Source organism: Taudactylus pleione, unplaced genomic scaffold, assembly GCF_031769625.1.
Source record: "Taudactylus pleione unplaced genomic scaffold, aTauple2 ptg000172l, whole genome shotgun sequence".
In the NCBI taxonomy this organism is placed as follows: domain Eukaryota; kingdom Metazoa; phylum Chordata; class Amphibia; order Anura; family Myobatrachidae; genus Taudactylus; species Taudactylus pleione.
Window position 1 is genome coordinate 748,895 of NW_028284574.1, and position 22,382 is coordinate 771,276.

Sequence of the window (22,382 nt, forward strand, 5' to 3'; positions counted from 1 at the left end):
GACCAACACAACTCAAGCGCAAATGATTAATGCTTTTAATTCCCAGGCTAAGCTAGATTGTTACTCAAGCAGCCTATGTACAATACATGTGACCCAATGCAACATTGTATTATATGTGTTCTGAAAGCATATGCTGTGCATTTACATGTGCAGAACTACTGTACAAAGCTATTTAAACTGATTGTGGACAATGGGCTACACTGTAGATACTTTAAAACTTTAATCTATATTTTCACTGCATACTTTATATATGGAAATGTATTATATAGAGATTACCAAAAGTATTTTTCTTCTTTATAGTTGCAAGTATTGTTTGCACATTTCCTTACTATGTTGTTTGTTTTCATATTTGAAACATGCAAAAAAAAGAAAATGTTTAAAATATAGTTGTATTATATTCATCTGTAGCAAATATTAGACACATGTTTCTAAAAAGTACAAAACACAGACAATATAGTAGAGAGTAGTGAACCCTATTCTGTATAAAACAATCTCCACAGAAAATTATATTTTTACATACAGCATACCAATGAGGCAAGTTTACAGTATCTAATATAATGGTATAACAAAAGTGAAACAGCATGTACAGTAAGTATAGCAGATAACCAATAATCCACAACAGAGTTAATTTTTACAAGGATGGGTCCAAAATAAAAAGCCTTTTTTCAATTGTTTTAATTTTAAAGTATAGTTATAAACTAATGTTCTTTTTATCTAAAGTTTTGTTATATTTGAAAGACACGTCTCATTTTTTTAACATGAATTAGTGTTTATTGTAGCAGAAAAAATTGTCAGTTTGTGTATAACTGGTTTTAGCTTCTAGAGCTATCAGTCATTACAAAATGGCACACACATTATGGAGCTCTAACTTATCGGGAGAAGGCAACCTCTGGGTTTGCCTTTGGGCCCAGTAGTCTTTTAAATCCCCTGCAAACAAATTCAAAATAAATTATAGTACTAGCTGGTATTTTTTTCATTTAAGTCCACATACCTGAAAACATCCAGTTATTTATTATTAGAGGTGATCTGTATTTAGTCATTAAGTACAACATGCTGATTTAGTTGATATTCTACAACTAATACTTTATTTCATTTTCATCAGCAAACAGTTCCGTTAGACTTATTTTTACACATTTTTCCCAATACACAGACATCAACTTTGACCTCTTTAGAGGCAAGACAGTTTGCTGTTCACCTCCCAGATTACTTTTCTCCATCCGTCTCTTATAAAATATACGGCTAGGGTTGCTGAGGAGTCCATGCCTAGAGAAGTCCAATTCATCTCTTGAAGAATCATCCTCCAGGGATCAAAATGTTGATACTATGGTTGGATTGATTTTCTCTTATAGAGAACTTGTCAATTATAAAGGGCAATCCAGCCAAGATGAAGCTGAAATGAAGGATCTATCTCACTTTATCTTTAAGAAGGAAGGTCGCCCTTAGGACGCAAATGTTGACACTATGATTTATTATAGATTTTGGCAAAGTGTGGTAGTGGCTGGTGCACAGTAATGAGACTGTTCCTGGATAAAAAGAGTACTTAGAAAATTATTATTATGATTCTATTCAACTTGCAAGATAAATGTTGCTATTAATTCCAATCCTTGTTACACACGTTAAAAAATAATATCACAGTCCAAATATATATTTAAATTAGGGGAGAAGTGAAATGTCTTATATGTGTTGCAGCTTCTCAGAGTGCTATTTAGAACTTCTGGAGGAAATATAAAAATCTTTCTCCAAAGCTTAATGAAGCATTCCCAGCAATAATACTAAATAATAATTTTCTCTCATGTCAGTTCAACCGTAAACTGATTATTAACTTGCCTTCCTTCTGTATTATTAATTATTACATTTGCATGCCCAATTCTGTCTAAACTTGCTGTAAATGAATACCTAGCAACCTAATGCAAAACTTCATTTAGCTAAATTATTGTAATATGTTGACTGCTTCAAAACAAAAGCTCATTTTTATTGTTCTACAAGAAATACAGCATCTAGCTAATATGGTTTAACTCTTTCTATTCTATCTAATCTTTCTATCATACCTAACCCAATTATGTTAAACATTTGTTTAAAAATGTTTTTGCTTAAATAGGCTCAGTGTAAGGCAGGTATAGTGTTATGATATTCCTCTGTGCAGGCTTTGACATAGGGAGTCGTGTCTGCAATCTCTGTCTTCTCTCTGTCCTCTCTGTAGCTGACCACATCCCCAGTTATGTCATATTCCATCCCCAATTATATAACAGAAATATTTTGCCATTAGACCACTCACCAAGCTATTGTATAGTGAGAAAATGAGGAGGAAATAACTAAGAAGAGAGGGAGTAGAGAAGAGAATGCATCATCACTGACTAGTGTGCTCTTGATAGAGATAACCGAACCGCTCATCTCTAGTTCTTAAGTGAACTTGCTAGCACCATGATAGATACAAGGTAGGGTTTAGAAACAGTATCTTTTAAACATTCATCATTTTATATTTACTTTGCACAAATGCAATGCAAAATAATTACAAGAATAATAGAGAACCTTTAAGGTAAAATAAGCCCCATGGTTTAACTTTTGGGTATACTATTCTTCAAAGGTATCCAGACTTGACACACAGGGATCACTAAACCAGGACACACTTCCTAATCCCCACCTGCCTGCAGACATTTATAAAAAAATATGGATCTAGTTTGGCTGGTAAAATAAACCTTTCACGCTGAAAGATATAATGACCACAATAGGATCCTGTACCATTAGCCTCACTGCACCAAGAAGTGGCAGGCCAGAAAAAATCATCCTTCTGCACACTTGGGGGCAGATTCTTAGTCACGCACATAGTGGCTGTACAGTGGTTGCGGGCAGCCATGGAAGCCTGATTTACTACCTTATCCTAATGTAGGACCTTCTGATGAAGACACCGACATCATTGTAGGTGAGGAATCACCAGCCAGAGAGTAACCAGCCGGCAACCTTCTCTTGCTCTGTGATAATCTGCGCTAGTTAAGAACCTCTGGACATAAAGCAGCTGTAAATAGGGAAGCTGCCTGTAGCTGGGAGGACATAAGGTGCTTATTCGATACACACACAGGAAATTACTTACCATTGGAAATTTCTTAGGGATTTTATTCTGCCGGGAATGGAGTATTGAAAGCTGTATGTTCACTGGAACACTCTTTCAATTACAAGCTATGTGTAGAACTGTTTTCATCTTACAAAATATATTTGGCTTGTTTTAAAGTTTGCTACAATCTAACAGATACACACTGCACCGTGCTTGTATAAGCATTTGCTATAATCAACGTTTCCACTGCTATACTAACAGGAATATTGCTGACTTACAGCTATACTAACAAAATTGCTGCTTTAATAATCCTTATTAAGACTGCATATGAGAAACGTGCATGCTGCACCCTGAACAATTAACAACGTTGTTGCTTTAATAACCCTTATTTGTGAAGGACTGCAAAGTGTGTATGTGCTTGCAGCACTTTGAATAATTGCACATCTCTCAGTCTAGTATTGCGAGTGTGATATTCCTGTGCTGAATAAGACATTTTTAATTATACCGATTATTGAGGATTTCATGTTTTAATGTATTTACCGGCCGGTATTTGTATGAATGCTATATACATTTTTTTAATAAACAGAGTCAAATTTTTCTGACAATCAGCGCTTCAACTTGTAGTTTATTGTTGTTTTTTTAAGGGGTTGGTAGTTGCCCCCTTATAGAAGCTGCATTCTGTCAGTGTAATCAGCACTAATAGTTCAGCATCAGCTGCTTTGTGTTTTCAATGTAAGAATCTGTATGGCGAATGCTTCTGCAAGAGAAAACCCATGAAGACCATTGGTTTATGCCAGATGTCACAACTCTCATCATTAGTATTTGCACTTTCACCAGAGCCATGCAAGAGATTCATGAGAAATGGGCTTCCCTCCCCCACACACATGACTCAGAAAACTGTAACCAGAATGAATGGACTACCATAATCTGTGGCACATACAGATGTGTACAACTAGCCTTAATAAGCATACAGTCCGAGACACTGATGCCAGTTAGACACACGAGTGGTGTAGTGTAGCAACTTTCTTTACATTTGCATTATATTTGCACCAGAGATGCTGGGCTGTGACTTCAACTGCACTGGATATTGTTTTAAATATGTACAAAGCAGCATATGGAGCACAAGAGAACTTGCTGTGAAAAAAGCCAAGGCCGCTGCATCATATCACTTAATATCATATCACTAAATTATTATATTAATAAGTTAGACTTATTTGCACACAGATGTACAAGCATCGCCAGGAATTAATCAGTGCAGTCTTGTTAAGCAGTTTTGTTACATCACATTGTGACTAAGATGCATATTTGAATGAAAAGACGCAAAATGGATGCTCAGTACCAGCCTGATCTAGGTGGCAGGCAAGTTTAGACACAGGTGTCTGTCAGAAGCACTACACAGGTGAAATCCTGACAGTAGTCCAAGTTTGTTATGCGGGTGTATGTCAGAAGGGCTAAGCAGATGTAATGGATATAGCAGTCCAAGTTTGGTAAAAAAAATGACTTGTATTGGAGCCAGGGGTGTTTCTATAATGGGTGCAGGGTGTGTGGGGAACACGAGCCCCTGGGTCCAGGGGGGCCCCGCACTGCACACCCTGCACCCATAATATTACTTACCTCTCCAGAGTCCCACGTTGGCACGGGGGTCCGGCACTGTAAAACAACTGGAAAATGGCTGCGGCTGCCATTTTCCCGTCGATTGCGCATGCGCAGTACAGGGAAAATGGCCGCCGTGGCCATTTTCTCGGTGACCTCTGCATTCATTATAGACTCTGGGCACACTCTAGTGCCCAGAGTCTATAACTCTGGGGGTGGCCGCGCACAGCTCAGTGCGCTGCAGTGCCAGCAACCAGGCGGAGCGGAGGGAGCCCATGTCGGAGACTGCACACATGCCCCATCCTCTCTAGAAATGCCCCTGATTGGAGCACAAACCTTTCAGTAGGAGAAAAAGGAATAAGGAGTCGGCTGTCCAGCCTATTCACCTTGCATTAAGTGCTTGTTGTAACCTTCCTCATATGGTACTGGAGACAGGACACGAGTCCGGACAGGATCCACCATGCGCTTGCGCAACTCTCTCCTAGACCTCCTATTGCATTGGCTGTTGTAGCATAATGCTGAGCCAGGAGAGAGAAAAAGAGACCTTAAAGGAGACAAACACCACCAGGACCAATGCATCTGACATCAATACAGACATATGTGTACAGTATGTGATACATTTGGTAAGTCACACCCAAGATTATTTCCGTATGCAGACTGAGAAATTACCTTAGGCTGCCTTATCCAACCACCTCTCATTAGTAATCCTTATACAAATTAAACCACAATAAATAATAAAAAAAATGAATGAGGAATCACAGTCTACGTCACAGTCAATGGACATCCCCTGACTGTGATGTAGACTGGGATTCCTCATCCACTGCAATTCAGCCCCCCATGCTCCCCCACCCGGGATTGAGATAGCCACACCACTGACAACACAGGTACCAGTATATGAAACACAGACGAGACCAGAGGGCAGAAACTTGATTGGAGCCGCCTACACAGATTCAGGTGTGGGATCGGAACAATACACGGTTATTTATGGATACATCACTATTCCTACGTACTAGTCAGCAGAGCCAGATCAACAGAAAGATGGTAGGACAAATATAACTTATTTAAACCGGAGTCAGCTATACGGAGAGATGCTAAAGCAGTGTTTTTATGGATTAGGGGTGTGCACCGGCCACTTTTCGTGTTTTGGTTTTGGATCTGGATCTTTCTTCATGTTTTGGATCTGGATTGGTTTTGCCAAAACCACCCTTCCGTGTTTTGGGTTCTGGGTTTTGTGTTTTGGATCTTTATTTTTTTTTTAAAAACAGCATAAAAACAGCTAAAATCAAAGAATTTGTGGGTTTTTCTGCTACTATGCTATTATTAACCTCAATAACCTTAATTTCCACTCATTTCCAATCTATTCTAAACACCTCACACCTCACAATAGTGTTTTTATGTCCAAAAGGTTGCACCGAGGTAGATGGATGACTATGCTAAGAGATACGAGTGGGCAGCACAAACACGTGGTCCATCTAGGAGTGACACTGCAGTGGCAGACAGGATGGCAGTTTGAAAAACTAGGCCCCAAACAGTACATAATGCAAATAAAATAAAGAGGTGCAAGATGGAATTGTCCTTGGGCCCTCCCACCCACCCTTATGTTGTATAAACAGGACATGCACACTTTAGCAAACCAATCATTTCAGTGGAATCATTTTGTGGAAGCAACCACCTACACCTATCGCTGACAAGGTTCCCGACTGCACTAAACACTCTTTCGGAGTACACACTGGAGGGGGGGCAACTCAAGTATAATAGAGCCAGTTTGTACAGGGGCCTCCAAATTGCCTCTTTTTCCTGCCAGTACAGGTACGGACGGTCTGACATGCCTACTTGGATGCTGTCACTGATGTAATCCTTTAACAGATAGACGCACGCTTGTCGCTGCTGCTTTGAGGATGCAGGTGCGGCTACAGCCCACACAATTCACAAAGACAGAAAAAAAAAGAATTTTTTTATTTTTTGTGGAGCGCACTTTGAGGGTTACACCACCCTTTAACAGACAGATGCATGCTTGTCGCTGCTGCTTTGAGGATGCAGGTGTGGTTACAGCCCACACAATTCACAAAGACAGAAAAAAAAATTTTTTTTTTATTTTTTGTGGAGCGCACTTTGAGGGTTACACCACCCTTTAACAGACAGATGCACGCTTGTCGCTGCTGCTTTGAGGATGCAGGTGTGGTTACAGCCCACACAATTCACAAAGACAGAAAAAAAAAGATTTTTTTATTTTTTGTGGAGCGCACTTTGAGGGTTACACCACCCTTTAACAGATAGACGCACGCTTGTCACTGCTGTTTTGAGGATGCAGGTGCAGCTACAGCCCACACAATTCACAAAGACAGAAAAAATAAGAATGTTTCATTTTTTGTGGAGCGCACTTTGAGGGTTACACCACCCTTTAACAGACAGACGCATGATTTTTGCTGCTGCTTTGAGGATGCAGGTGCAGCTACAGCCCACACAATTCACAAAGACAGAAAAAAAAAGAAGAATTTTTTATTTTTTTGTGGAGCGCACTTTGAGGGTTACACCACCCTTTAACAGACAGACGCACGCTTGTCGCTGCTGCTTTGAGGATGCAGGTGTGGCTATAGCCCACACAATTCTCAAAGATAGAAAAAAAAATAAGAATTTTTTATTTATTGTGGAGAGCACTTTGAGGATTACACCACCCTTTAACAGACAGACGCACGCCTTTTCGCTGCTGCTTTGAGGATGCAGGTGCGGCTACAGCCCACACAATTCACAAAGACAGAAAAAAAAAGAATTTTTTATTTTTTGTGGAGCGCACTTTGAGGGTTACACCACCCTTTAACAGACAGACACACGCTTGTCGCTGCTGCTTTGAGGATGCAGGTGCAGCTACAGCCCACACAATTCACAAAGACAGAAAAAAAAAAAGAAGAATTTTTTATTTTTTGTTGAGTTACACCACCCTTTAACACACAGATGCACGCTTGGCGCTGCTGCTTTGAGGATGCATGTACAGTGCAGACAATTCACAAACACAGAAGAAAGTGTTTTATTTTTGTTGGAGTGCACTTTGGGGGTTACACCACCCTTTAACAGACAGATGCAGGCTTGGCGCTGCTGCTTTGAGGATGCACGTACAGCTCACACAATTCACAAACACAAAAAAATATTTATTTTTTAAATTTTTTTATGGAGTGCACTTTGGGGGTTACAGCACCCTTTAACGGACAAGCCAGCCAGCCCTTTACTTATGGTACACAGGCGCATGCTTGGCGCTGCTCCTTTGTTGATGCACGTGCAGCCACAGTGCACACAATTCACAAACACAGAAATTTTTTTTTTATTTTGTTTGGAGTGCACTTTGGGGGTTACACCACCCTTTAACAGATGAGCCAGCCGGCCCTTTACTTATGACACAGGCGCACGCTTGGCGCTACTTTGTTGATGCATGTGCGGCTACTGCGCACACAATTCACAAACACAGAAAAATTTTTTATTTTGTTTGGAGTGCACTTTGGGGGTTACAGCAACCTTTATTGGTCAAGTCAGCTGGCCCTTCACTTATGACACAGGTGCACGCTTGGTGCTACTTTGTTGATGTACGTGCGGCTACTGTGCACACAATTCACAAACACAAAAAAATATTTATTTTTTTATTTTTTTCGGAGTGCAATTTGGGGGTTACAGCACCCTTTAACGGACAAGCCAGCTGGCCCTTTAATTATGGGACACAGGCGCACGCTTGGCGCTGCTAATTTGTTGATGCACATGCAGCCACAGTGCACACAATTCACAAACACAGAAAATATTTTTTTATTGTTTCGAATGTACTTTGGGGTTACAGCACCTTTTAACGGTCAAGCCAGCCGTCCCTTTACTTATGACACAGTCAGACGCTTGGCGCTACTTTGTTGATGAATGTGTGGCTACTGCGTACACAATTCACAAACACAGAAAAAAATATATATTATAATTATTTGGAGTGCACTTTGGGGGTTACAGCACCCTTTAACGGACGAGCCAGCCCCCCCGATCCGAGGCCGATCCGAGTCAGGCTCGACTTTTCCCGCCTGACTCGGATCTGAAATCGAGGCAAAACGTCATCATCCCGCCTTCCGGGTCTCGCGGGTTATGTATCCCATATAAGGTACCCGCGTCGGTGCCATTTTCTCACTCGGCTGTGGACAGTGAAGAGGGAAGGTGGGAGTTAGGGCTGGCTGGGCTGTGTAGTGTAGTGTAGTGCAGAGTAGTGTTGTGCTGTGCTGTGCTGCGCTGTGCTGCTGTTGTCCATAGGGGCTGTGTCCACTACTTCAAAGTCCATAGGGGCTGGCGGTGTTGTGCTGTGCTGCTGTGGTTAATAGGGGCTGTGTCCACTACTTCAAAGTCCATAGGGGCTGGCTGGACTGTGTTGTGCAGTCAGTTGTCATTAGGGGCTGTGTCCACTCCAAAGTCCTGTGCAGAGTCCCAGTCCTAAAGGGGTGCTGTAGTGTTGTCCAGGGGGTGCTCTGTCCATCAGGGGTGCTCCCCCAAAGTGCTAAAAAAATATATATTTTACTGTGTTTGTGAATTGTGTGCGCAGTAGCCGCACGTGCATCAACAAAGTAGTGCCAAGCGTGTGCCTGTGTCTTAAGTAAAGGGCCGGCTGGCTTGACCGTTAAAGGGTGCTGTAACCCCCAAAGTACACTCCAAACCAAATAAAAAAATAATTTCTGTGTTTGTGAATTGTGTGCGCAGTAGCCGCACGTGCATCAACAAAGTAGTGCCAAGCGTGCGCCTGTGTCATAAGTAAAGGGCCGGCTGGCTTGACCGTTAAAGGGTGCTGTAACCCCCAAAGTACACTCCAAACCAAATAAAAAAATATTTTCTGTGTTTGTGAATTGTGTGCGCAGTAGCCGCACGTGCATCAACAAAGTAGTGCCAAGCGTGCGCCTGTGTCATAAGTAAAGGGCCGGCTGGCTTGACCGTTAAAGGGTGCTGTAACCCCCAAAGTACACTCCAAACCAAGTAAAAATATATTTTCTGTGTTTGTGAATTGTGTGCGCAGTAGCTGCACGTGCATCAACAAAGTAGTGCCAAGCGTGCACCTGTGTCATAAGTAAAGGGCCGGCTGGCTTGACCGTTAAAGGGTGCTGTAACCCCCAAAGTAGACTCCAAACAAAATAAAAAAATATTTTCTGTGTTTGTGAATTGTGTGCACTGTGGCTGCACGTGCATCAACAAAGGAGCAGCGCCAAGCGTGCGCCTGTGTCCCATAAGTAAAGAGCCGGCTGGCTCATTTCTTAAAGGGTGGTGTAACCCACTACTCTCCAGCAAAAATAAAAAAATATTTTCTGTGTTTGTGTGCGCCTTAGCCGCACGTATATATCAATATAGCATAAATGGAGGACCAAACTTTCTCCGATAAAAATAAAATAGGGAAAGATCAAGAACCACTTCCTCCTAGTGCTGAAGCTGCTGCCACTAGTCATGACATAGACGATAACATGCCATCAACGTCGTCTGCCAAGGCCGATGCCCAATGTCATAGTGGAGGGCACATACAATCCCAAATGACAAAGTTCAGGAAAATGACCTTGAAAAAAACATTTAAATCATCTGAAGAGAAACATAAACTTGCCAATATGCCATTTACGACATGGACTGGCAAGGTCTTTCCCTATGTTCATGACTAGTGGTTCAGCTTCACATGATGATGGAAGCCCTCCTCCCGCTAAAAAAATCAAACGAGTTAAGCTGACAAAAGCACAGCGAAGAACTGTGCGTTATAAGAAGATATCACAAACCCCAAAGGAGAGTCCAAGTGTGGTGGCGGTTGCGATGCCTGACCTTCCCAGCACTGGACGGGAAGAGGTGGCTCTTTCCACCATTTGCACACCCCCTACAAGTGCTGAAAGGAGCACCCACAGTCCTCTTGCTGATATGCAAATTGAAGATGTCACTGTTGAAGTACAACAGGATGAGGATACTGGTGTAGCTGGCACTGAGGAGGAAGTTGGCGAGGAGGATTCTGATGGTGATGTGGTTTGTTTAAATCAGGCTCCGGGGGAGACAGTTGTTGTCCGTGGGATGAAAAAGCCCATCACGGTCATGCCTGGGCAGAAGACTAAACATTCCACCTCTTTGGTCTGGCAATATTTCTATCCAAATCCGGACAACAACTGTCTTGCCATATGTACCATATGTAAAGGTGAAATAAGTAGGGGTAGGGACGATAACCACCTAGGAACATCCTCCCTTATACGGCACCTGCAGCGCATTCATAAAAAGTTACTGTCAAGTTCTGAAACTTTGGCTAAGACCGTAAGCAGTCCAGGGACACCTAAATCCCTTTTTCCTGTTTTATCCAAGGAATCGGTGGATGAGGAGGATGAGGACGACATCTTGCCTCCGTAGAGCCAGTTTGTGCAGGGACACATTAATTGCCAGCTTGTTTTGTGGGGGCCCAAACGAACCAATCATTTCAGCCACAGTCATGTGGCAGACCCTGGCGCTGAAATGATTGGTTTGTTAAAGTGTGCATGTCCTATTTATACAACATAAGGGTGGGTGGGAGGGCCCAAGGACAATTCCATCTTGCACCTCTTTTTTTTCTTTGCAGTATGTACTGTTTGGGGCCTAGTTTTTCAAACTGCCATCCTGTCTGCCACTGCAGTGTCACTCCTAGATGGGCCACGTGTTTGTGCCGCCCACTCGTGTCGCTTAGCATAGTCATCCAGCTACCTTGGTGCAATCTTTTGGCCATAAAAACAATATTGTGAGGTGTGAGGTGTTCAGAATAGACAGGAAATCCGTGGAAATGAAGGTTATTGAGGTTAATAATTGCATAGGAGCAGAAAAACCCACAAATTCTGTGATTTAAGCTGTTTTTATGCTTTTTTTCAAAAAAATACAGATCCAAAACACAAAACCCAGAACCCAAAACACGGAAGGGTGGTTTTGGCAAATCCAATCCAGATCCAAAACACGAAGAAAGATCCAGATCCAAAACCAAAACACGAAAAGTGGCCGGTGCACACCCCTAATATATATATATATATATATATATATATATATATACATATATATATATTTGTTCATTGGAAGTTATATACCATTATACCATTGTGCAAAGGTCCATCAAGAGATTCAATCTCATGATTGTGAAACATAATTTTATTAGTGCAACAACAAAGAGAGACACATTTGTTTTTATTTGTTTCAGAGTGAAAGTAAGAGTTTGGGGCCCCATTTCTATGTCTTTCTTCATGCTTACCCAAATTCTTTAATTTTTATTGGTCATATTATTTATTGTATTTTTTATCCTGATGCATATTGGTATTGGTCATCCCATTTTTTAATTTATTTATGTTTATGTTTATTACATTTATATAATTATTATACATTGAATGGTGATTGCATTCCTTAACCTGCATCAGAGCTCCACGTTATTATTATTATTTATTATTATGGTATGCAATTGGGAAGCCGGCGCACTTAAGCACGACAGCTGGCTTCCCGACTGCATTATCCCAGCGAGGGTTAAATGACAGGTGTCTAATTCTAGATGCCTGTCATTTTACCGATGATGATCGAAGTGATGCCAGGAGCCGCTGCGGACAGCCACAGGGGGAGAGGGTTAGGTTTAGGGCTCCCAGGGGGGACTTAGGCATCCCCCTGGGAGGTTAGGGTTAGGCTTGGGGGTGGCAGGGTTAGGGTTAGGCACCCCCGTGGGGGACTTAGCTTTATTCGGTGGGAAAGGGGGGATAAGTTTTAGGCACTTTTAAAGTCGGATTAGGGTTAGGCACTGTGGGAAGGTTAGGGCTAGGCACCCCTAAGGAGGGTTAGGGGGTTCAGGTTAGGTTAGAACATACTTACCTGCGGATGATCGGGATTTTCAGCCATTATTATTATTACCAGTTACATATATAGCGCACACATATTCCGCAGAGCTTTTACAGAGAATATATGACCATTCACATCAGTCCCTGCCCCAGTGGAGCTTACAATCAATATTCCCTACCACATGTACATGCATTTATACACTAGGGTTAATTTGTGTTGGGAGCCAATTAACCTACCAGTATATTTTTGGAGTGTGGGAGGAAACCAGAGTATCTGGAGGAAACCCACGCAAGCACAGGGAGAATATACAAACTCCACACAGTTTAGGGCCATGGTGGAAATTGAACCCACAACCTCAGTGAGGCAGTAATGCTGACCATTACACCATCTGTGCTGCCCTTAGTACTAGTACATCTCTGAACAGGTAATTCTTGATGATATCATCCAAATTTGCCTGCATGTACGGATGTCCAAAGATATCTATAATGTCCAGCCGGAGCACGTATTATTGGTCGTTCATTGCATACACACGGAATGATATGAACGATATATCATTGAACAATATCATTATTGTTCAAAGATATTGTCTCATGTATATGCCCCATAAGAAGTATTTAGCTCAAATACATAGGCTGTTTATAGAATAGATGTTCAGCAGATATTAGCTGCCTGTTGGTATGTCAGCGCCTATGCCTACCAAGCAGAGGCTACCAGTAGAGGATGAATGGATTGCTTCTTATTCAGTCTCCATCTACATCTGCTGATATGCAGAATCCTCCTCTTTATCAATTGCTTTTGGCTGGACTTTACAAAGAAATAGTTTTAGAACCATTGTACTGTATTTTCACACATAGTTTTTGTACAGATATTTTTCCTTAACAAACAATATGCAATAGTCAAATTCCTTTTAAAATGGAATAGTGCAGCCTCTTCCTATGCACAGTGCACATGCACACCCTCTGAACCCGATATAGACATACTAGTCTGCTTTGCCAATTGCATGGTTCCTGAGCAGCTCTGCTCCTCCCACAATTCCGTTGTTGTTTTACAGTGTTTGTCTCTAGCACTACATATCTTTGACTTAACTTTGTGTTCACCTCTCTGTCTTCAACTGTTTATGATTACTGATCTCTCACCACAAGGGTGTGTGTGTCTGTATATGTATCTGTGTGCCCCATTAAAAAACAAATCTTAATACCAGCAGCATTTTTCATTTACTATCACTGTGATACAAATGAAAATGTCACTAATATTCATCAATACTTCTGGCGAGGTCCAGCAAAGTGTACCTTGTTGGCGAGGTCATCGGCTCAGCTGCTGGCAACCTAACACTGCCAGTGACAGGCTCCTGTGTAATGTGCATGCACGATGGTCTGTCTGCACATCTGCATGACACGGACCTGGCAGTGCCTGGAAGGCTTCGTTGAAGCTGGAAGGGCAGCACCGGGTCCCCATTGTCTCACCATCTTTTTACTCTTCTTATATCAATTAATTTACAGTATTTCTATAATTTGCTGCTCCCAACCCACTTTTCCCCTGTGCCCATCACATTTCCTCTTGCCCTGAACTTTCAATAGCCTCTCCTTTTTTTACTACTGCTGCCTTCTTCACTCCTTACCATCCTCCCACTTTTCTGCTGAAGTCAATGGAGTCCTGTACATGTCCATACCTAATGTGGGTCATATATCTATGGCCTGATTTCCCATTCTGCCAAAGCCATTCTGTTCCACCAATCAGTGATCAAAAACACCGATTGGTGAACTTCGATGATCAGAGATCTATTTGGGGAATTGGGGAAATTCAACATGTTAAAAATCCCTGGCTTGCAATTCTGACCATTTCTGGGTCAGAATCAGGTACTCGAGATTGTGCAACATGTTGGATTTTTCTGATCCCCTGACGCCAGAGTAAGCAGAACAGGGATTTTCCCTGATACAGGCTAGATGTGGGCTCCTTATGATTTGCCAGCTTTGATTTTCAAAGGCAATTCCAAGTGAATTGCACAAGCATTACGGTGACACTTTTACTGCTACAATTCTGTTAACAGATATAGGGGGTGATTTAGCTTAGGACAGAATTGCAAAGCTGTTTTGCAATTCCATCCCTGCTAATATGCAAATGCAGCAGAAGGTGTATGACACCCCCCTGTATGACACCCCATGCTGCATTTGTGATCTCAGCACTGCGACCAATAAGCTGTATCCAGTGGAGAGTGATTCTCTTGGATTTCTGGTGATTTTGCTTTTAGTGTCATTCTATTATAAAGTTATATAGCAAATTCCTTGAATCTCCCCCATTTTGAAAAATTTTAGGCAATTATATTTCTCCCTATGGGCAAAATTTAGTAAGTGGCTGGTTCTAAACCCCAGTTTGGTGGCGGTTTGATGGGGGGCTCTAAACCCTGTCGGTTTGGTGGTGGTTTGGTGGTGGTTTCTAAGTGACACTAAAACCGCCACTTAGTAATTTTAGCCTGAGCCCTGTTCTATTGTAAATTGTGTTTTGACATTGATTTTGCAGTGATTTTGGTCTTAGTAAATCTTGCAACACCGCCACCAAACCGCCAGAGTTTGAAATCCGCTGTTTAGTAAATTTTGCCCTATGAGTCTTTGTTTCCAGAACAATGATTAAAAGTTATACTTTTGTTGGTATATGATCCTTTTTAGACTACCTACAATATTACCATGATAGCAATCCTGGAGGAATTCTTGGAGGAAGTATGCATTTACGATGATCCTATCCCAAAATCACTATATTTGTCTTCTGTGTACTTCTAATCCTAGAGATCACTAATATTACAATACCTAATAAACCATATATTTTTCTCCCCATTCAAAACCAGCAACTCAAGAAACTCTGAACAAGCTGGCATGTTGCTATGGCAGCTAATTGCCAAACTACATCTGTATAGAAGTACTCCAACCCTTTATCTCTGTAGTGATCAATACAGTAGGAATGTGTTTACCATAACAAAATAGTGCACAGATCCTATGCATCCTTTTATCTTATGTACTCTGAATCAATACATTGTGCCTTAGAGAATTGATTAAATTACAAAACACACTTTACTTGAGATGACTCAAGCTCAAAGGAGGCTACTGCACTGCTCCTGGGCTTATATGATTGAACAACAGATGGGCATATTTTAGGTAAAGACCTCCAGTCCATACCTCTTTTCCCACCCCATACATCACCAGTGGACAAATTCATTGCTCAGGCATCCATAAATCTTACCTCACCCCTGACATCTCCGTCTGATAGAGTAAGAATGACAGGAAGATCCTAATCTCTGACATAAAATAGCATTTTTGCACACTGTAAACATTGTTTAATTTAAGATATGATGCATACAATATTTTTTTCCCTTTAAACCTGTTAGGATTTGACAGTAAAGTGATTGACCCTGCACTGTCCTTTCTTGTATCTTACCTGTAAAGGTAATAAATAGTTCCAAAAGAAAAAAACATGTTTCTATACATGACTAAACTGAAAGCACCAAAAAAGCTGTCTCTAAGGATGTATTTATTTTCTACAAAATGAATTATATTTTTTGAAAATGTAATCCTTAAATTTCCTTTAATGTTTATTCATTTTAATATTAGCACTGTTAATAGTCATAATGTAAGTGATTATTATGATTCACTTTACATCTGAGAGTAATGATGAATAAGAGGGACAAGGGATATGTTATAAGGATTACTACAGTAGGTCTTGGTGTTTAATATTAGACAGGTGCAAACTATTAATAACTCACAGCGTTATAAAATTTAGAGAAACAAATTATAAATCATTAAGTGCTTCCCAAGAGAACCTTAACATATGTATTTAAATTAATTTTATGTTTAATGGCAGACTTACTTCTCTAAAGCAAATTGTTCTGAGGTAATACTTAATAATACTTGATAAAAAAGTCCCTATGTATGGAAGAAATGCATCAGAAATTCTATTATAAGAGCTTCCACTCCAGCCGAGTGCCAACAAAAAGCATTAGAGCAATATTGGTTAATACAAAGAACACATTTACAGCTTAACAATATTATTAAATATTCCAGAATGAAGACTTTAAGTGTCCACCTTGCCAAGAACAGATTCTGACTACAGTACCGTACTGTAGCTTATCAACAGGGGGCTCCTCTAATAGGATGACAATATTGAACATTCAAGAACCCTGGTGTTAGTAAATATTAACCAGTATCATCTTTGAACTTATACTTCTTTAAGACAGTATCGTTCCTACATTTGACTTGAGGACAGAATAATTAGTTTGTAATGTGCCTTCCCGCATTCTATGGCCCTATCATAACTGCAGGCAAAGTGATACAGTGCTCTGTTTGTGATCTGTCACTGAGGAGTGGGGTGGACTAATAATAGAGATGTGTGTGATTCTGTCCATTGTCAGTAAATATACATCAATGCCATCAGATAGTTATCTATGGAGACATCACAGCTTTGGCTAAGGGATGTCCCCCAGTGCCCTACTTAGTTTAAATGTAGGGGTAAGAGCCCAATATTCATAGAGAAATTAAGTCCCTATACAATATCCACCAGCATCAAGAAAAAGGGGGTTCAATGCTGACAGAAATATACAGTATGTGCTTTGAGGCATCATTTTTCTCAGAAACATTGCATACAGGAATATAGTGTGCTGAGACAGCAGAATAACCCCACATTGAGAGGGGGAGTATATGTGTTCTATGTGTATTGTTTGATAGATCCAATGAAGAAGCACTATAAAGCCTGTAATGAGATGGGTTTCAGATCCCTTGAGTTACACAGTGATTATCACTAGACTATAACCACTAAGAGGCTACATAATTTGCAAAAGGGTACCCTTATGTTTGTCAATTCCAAGATTGGGAAGATAGAGCAATTATTATTCTTTCCCCTATTTCCTTGCTTTTAAAAATGTATGCAGTTGCAGTCTTTTGAATGGAAGAGGTGGTGCTTAATGATGTCATCACATTCACAGAATGTTGGTATGATCAAGCCATGCCCGCTTCTGGGTCTGAGTGAGAGCAACTATAAGTGTGTATTTTTAGATATGTTTAAATCCTTTGAACTTGTTTAGTGTTATCTATATCTATCTATAATACAGTGATGTGCAGTAAGGTCAATGGCATGGGCATGAGTGCTGGGAGCCTATCTCACCACCTACTCCCTGTAACTCTCCCCTCACTACATTAAGCTTCAGTGCCCATTGATTCTTCTACCTGCATCACCGTGTCTTCTCTTCCTGCTGAGCTCCAATCTCTAAACACTGCAGTGCACTTCCTGGTCACAAGACACATCCAAGATGTCCATCAGTGCTCAATGCATGCCCCCCATACTTAGAGGCATGTCTATATTAGCTCTCTTTCTGTGCAGCTTACTGCCCATGGTGTGGCCTTGCACCCAGCTCTGCAAGTAGTGTCTGACTATACAGAAGTGAGGCTGAGCTGTTGCTGCCTCATCTCATCTCTGCAGTTCCAGGGAGCTCCACAAAGCTGGTGAGTGTTAACTATAAAAATGATTACAATAAACAAAAATTATATTTATAAGTTATAAATATCTTCTTTGTATTATTCCTATCATTTTTATATCAAATTTTAGGAGTATGACAGGGGAGGCTTTGCTCCTCTGCCTATCCTGGCTGCACATCCCTGCTATTATGCAGTATATATAAATAGATTTAGTTATTTTTTAGCATTAGTTATTGTTTATACTTTTATTTTCACTGATTCACCATGAGAAAACCAGAGACCATGCTCCAGATGCAGTGTGCATGCTCACAAGGGACTCAGACTGGCCAATGTATATCATCTTGCATTCAATATCAGATACTCATTTTGTTTTAAATCTCTTAGGGGCATATTTATCAACAAATATTTTCCAGTTATCAGGGGTACCCAGATATATCTAAGTTACAACGTAGCAGATATAGGTTTCTATGGGGTTGCTTAATTGGCAATCTTATCAATCCCCAATAGCTAATGCCATTTTCAAATGGTATTAACCATTTTAGCTTATGGGCTTATGGCTACAGGCCGCTCGCACATGTTGTGTACTTGCAATTACTTGATTTCTTACATTTCATAGGTATGGACTCTTACCAGAGCCCCTGTCCCTGCCTGTATTCTTTATTAATAAATGAAGGCAAAACCATCACTATACATTTATTATTTTGCCAGAAAAGCAGCATTTCAATGAAATGTCCCAGCGAGGTTTCCTGGTAAATTGTCCTGAAGCTTTATCTCTTTGATATTTAACTAGAGATTTGCAAAATTCTAAATTGGCTCTACATCATCGTTGTTTTTTGATTTTGGTTTTAGAAAAAACACCCTTCAAGTGTTTTAGTTTGGTTTAATTTTTAGATTTCTTTAAAAATTGATAAAAAAAGGCTAAAACTATGTAACTTAGACCCATTTTTGTTCCTTTAGTATCATTAACATCAACAACATTCAATTCCAGTTCATTTAGATCACCTCACGGTACCCGAATCACGAGGGAGGGAGATCCAGTTTTTAGATCTGAGTTCCAAACTTGGTGAGAAGACCCAAGTTGGGACTCAGTTCTACTCAGAACCCAAGAGTGATCCAAGCTGGGACTTGGTTTGACTCAGAAGCCAAAGTTGGGGTGTGTTCGGTTTTCAGCAAAACCAAACCACTCATCTCTATATTCAACGTGGAAAAATTGTGCAAAGTAATTATTATGCCCTTATAACTGAAACTGCATAGCAGGAGAACACAGATAGGGTTTACCCATTTTATTTTTAATTTGCTGTTAACTGTGCCAGTGCTTTTTGTTTTTCTATCCTTTCAATAAAGTGATATATTGAATAAATATCCTCTTTTCTTCTTTTCCATTGTTACAAATGGGGTATATTTATCAAGTTTGAATTTCATTGATTAAAAATGATTAATATTGATATTGTGTTTGTTGGGATAAATCACATATTTAGTGGGTCTATTCATCAGAACTTAATTTTTACAAAAGCCTTTCACCTGCTTTTGTGTAAAATATGTCTCTTGGCTGTTCATTATAAAGATAACGCAGGAGATATTTGTGATATCTCCTGCTTACATTTCAGTCCCAATGTGGCCTGCTGCCCCATACACTAGTATGGGTATCTAAATTCATCAAATTCATCAGTCAGTGTTTGACTGTAGGAACCTACGTCAACTTCAGATGGTGTTTGTTCCTGGACTGCAGCTCTTCTTATGGGAAAGAGTCCCGGGTTGTGAAGAGGTATCTATTTGGTTCCCTCTATCCCCATCTGGCTCCTTCCACCATAAATTGTGAATGCATGAACCGACGTGAGTTTTGGATCAGTTGTCTCCACACCAATATTAATTGCTTTATGGCTTTGTATCCACCACTGCTGCTTGCAGTTAGTTGGATACCTAATAATACGATAATTAGTATAATGAATGGACCTCTTACTAACAGACACATTTTTTTATTTTTTTAAGTAATAATAAATGTGTAATTTAGCCCCAGAAACACATCAATGTTAATTGATTTTCATCAGTTTTAAATCAATCAAAATTGATTCAAATTGTCCTTTAATATATATATACCCCAGAGAGTTTAATGCTAAACTCTACTATAAAAGCTTCAGATTGTAGTCTTATTATTGTAGTTTAAATCTGTGACTACACTAATCTAAGTGGGATAAAATGCTTTACTCTTGTTATAAAGACAGCATGCATGGGAATAATTTGATCCCAGATTTTTCTCCCACCATCATTCAGTGCTACAGGGAATACATACATTTTGTTGATAGTCAACATGTCGACAGTCAACTTGTGGATTGGAGAGTACAAAAGTCATTATGCTGACATGGTTGTAAAGTTAGTTAAACATTAGAACTGTGTCAGCCTTAACTTTAAAAATGATGCTTTAAAATTATGTTTAATGTTATAACGCCAACACAGTTAAAATTCTTTATCTAACATTACATCTTTGTCGACATAATGCGATCAGCATTCTCCCATTGACATAATGAATATTGACTTTTCACACAATGACTACTTCCTTCGTACTGTAGGTCTTCTGCCATACCTGTGAGTGGGCTAGCTGGAAAAAAAAAACACAATTTAAAAAATGCATAAGGCGGAGTTTAGAATAAAAACTATGTATTATTCCTGGCAACCTGTAAAAAAAATAAATAAAATCATTTGATCATACAAATCAAATGACATACAGCAAATGGAAAATCAATCGAAAAATACATCATGCTTTAAGTGAAATAGATTTGTCAGCAAATAATATATTCTCTTCATTAATTACTTTTATTAATTTTGTAAAGTTAATTGAATTGCTTTTCTTATTCTGTTATTCCTTATTAATTATTATGCCTTACTTATAAAATAAAGCTGATTGAAGAGGTTTACAGTTGAACATACAATAACAGCTTTTGTGGATATTTGTGTTGCATAGATTTTGCAGCTCTGCAAATGCTCAAATATTGTGCTGATACTGTGAAAAGTGCTATATATGCCAGACTATTGTGACCCTTTGTACTTTGGAGGTTGTTAGGGGTGTTCACTTAAGTGTAGTACCATAAGGGCATGCAGATGCATGTTCTGAGCACCCTTCTGAGATGCATTTTACTGTATTTTATGTTCCCTATAGATTATGTCCCTGATCAGGTGTAAAGTTTGCACATACACTAGATATGAGCAGTTTTGAGTTGATGATGATTATTGACACATATTTAATCAGAAAATACATACTGTAACTGCTAGATTAAAGGTTACATGTGTCTTCAAATATGTCAAATATAAACAAGGAAACGTAAGTGCAGACACAATTTTTGTGTATTAGAAAAAGGTCATCTTCCACGTATAACTGTAAATCACCACTATGTGTCAATATTTTTTATCAATAATACATGAAATTCTCTTATGGTCCAGAAAGAGGGGCTTAGTTTCTGGAAGCCTCTGAGAAGCCATATGAAATGCTTCATTAGAAACTATATAGATTTGTATTTTCACCAAATGTGATTGTCTAATGTGAGGCTACCAGCTCATTAATCCAGAGGTCCACAAAGTGACAGCCCAAATTAACACCCATATATCAAGGTATGCAAGCTGCCATTAATACAGCTGGGTCAACAGTAGGAAAAGAATTGTCTGTTCCTAGTGGCAGTTTAATGTGTCCCACAGCACTAATGAATAGAACTGGTGTTTAATGAGTGTCTATATAGGTCAGTGAGGATCTAAAAAATTCCACCTTACTGACTGAAATGTATTTATTCTTAGTGGAAATTGCTTTCACTTTCTCTTTTTCATCATTAGGTTGAAACAGTAACCTGTGCTAGCTGGATGCTATAATGTGTGATATTTTTTTAAATACAATAGCAAATGTTTCTCTGAATCTCTCATTATTTTGCAGCTCATTTAAAACAAACAGCTATAAAAATAACTGTTATGTAATATTATATGGCTCATACTTACTATACATACTTTTTATGGTGTAGTTCTGTTTTTGGAGATGTTCCATGGAGAAAAATACCCACTTTAAAATAAACAACTCTTAGACCATGCACCATTTTTATGGCCAATACACATCTCTTGCAGAGCCATAAAATGGAAACTGAATGGTGACATTAGATGTGATGACTGCACTGGCTGTCACCTCTGATATCACTACTGTAGAACTTGGCATTCTTCATCGCTAAGAGTTGCAAGCAGATTTGGACTGGCCATGTAGCACTTTTGGCTGTCCAGGTCAGACTGACCAGGAAGTAGGATGAGTAAAATCTTGAGAGTTCTGTCCCATACTGTGAGGCGACTTGGCCCAACTATTCACAAATTATTGAAATGCCAATACACAACAGGCACTGTCATTATTCTGCACCATTGTGGAAATCAAGTGGGAGGTGGAGTCTGATGTGCACCAGCCATCATGGACAACATCCAGATAGAAGGAATAGGGTGGAAGGAGGCAGAAGGAGAAACTGAAT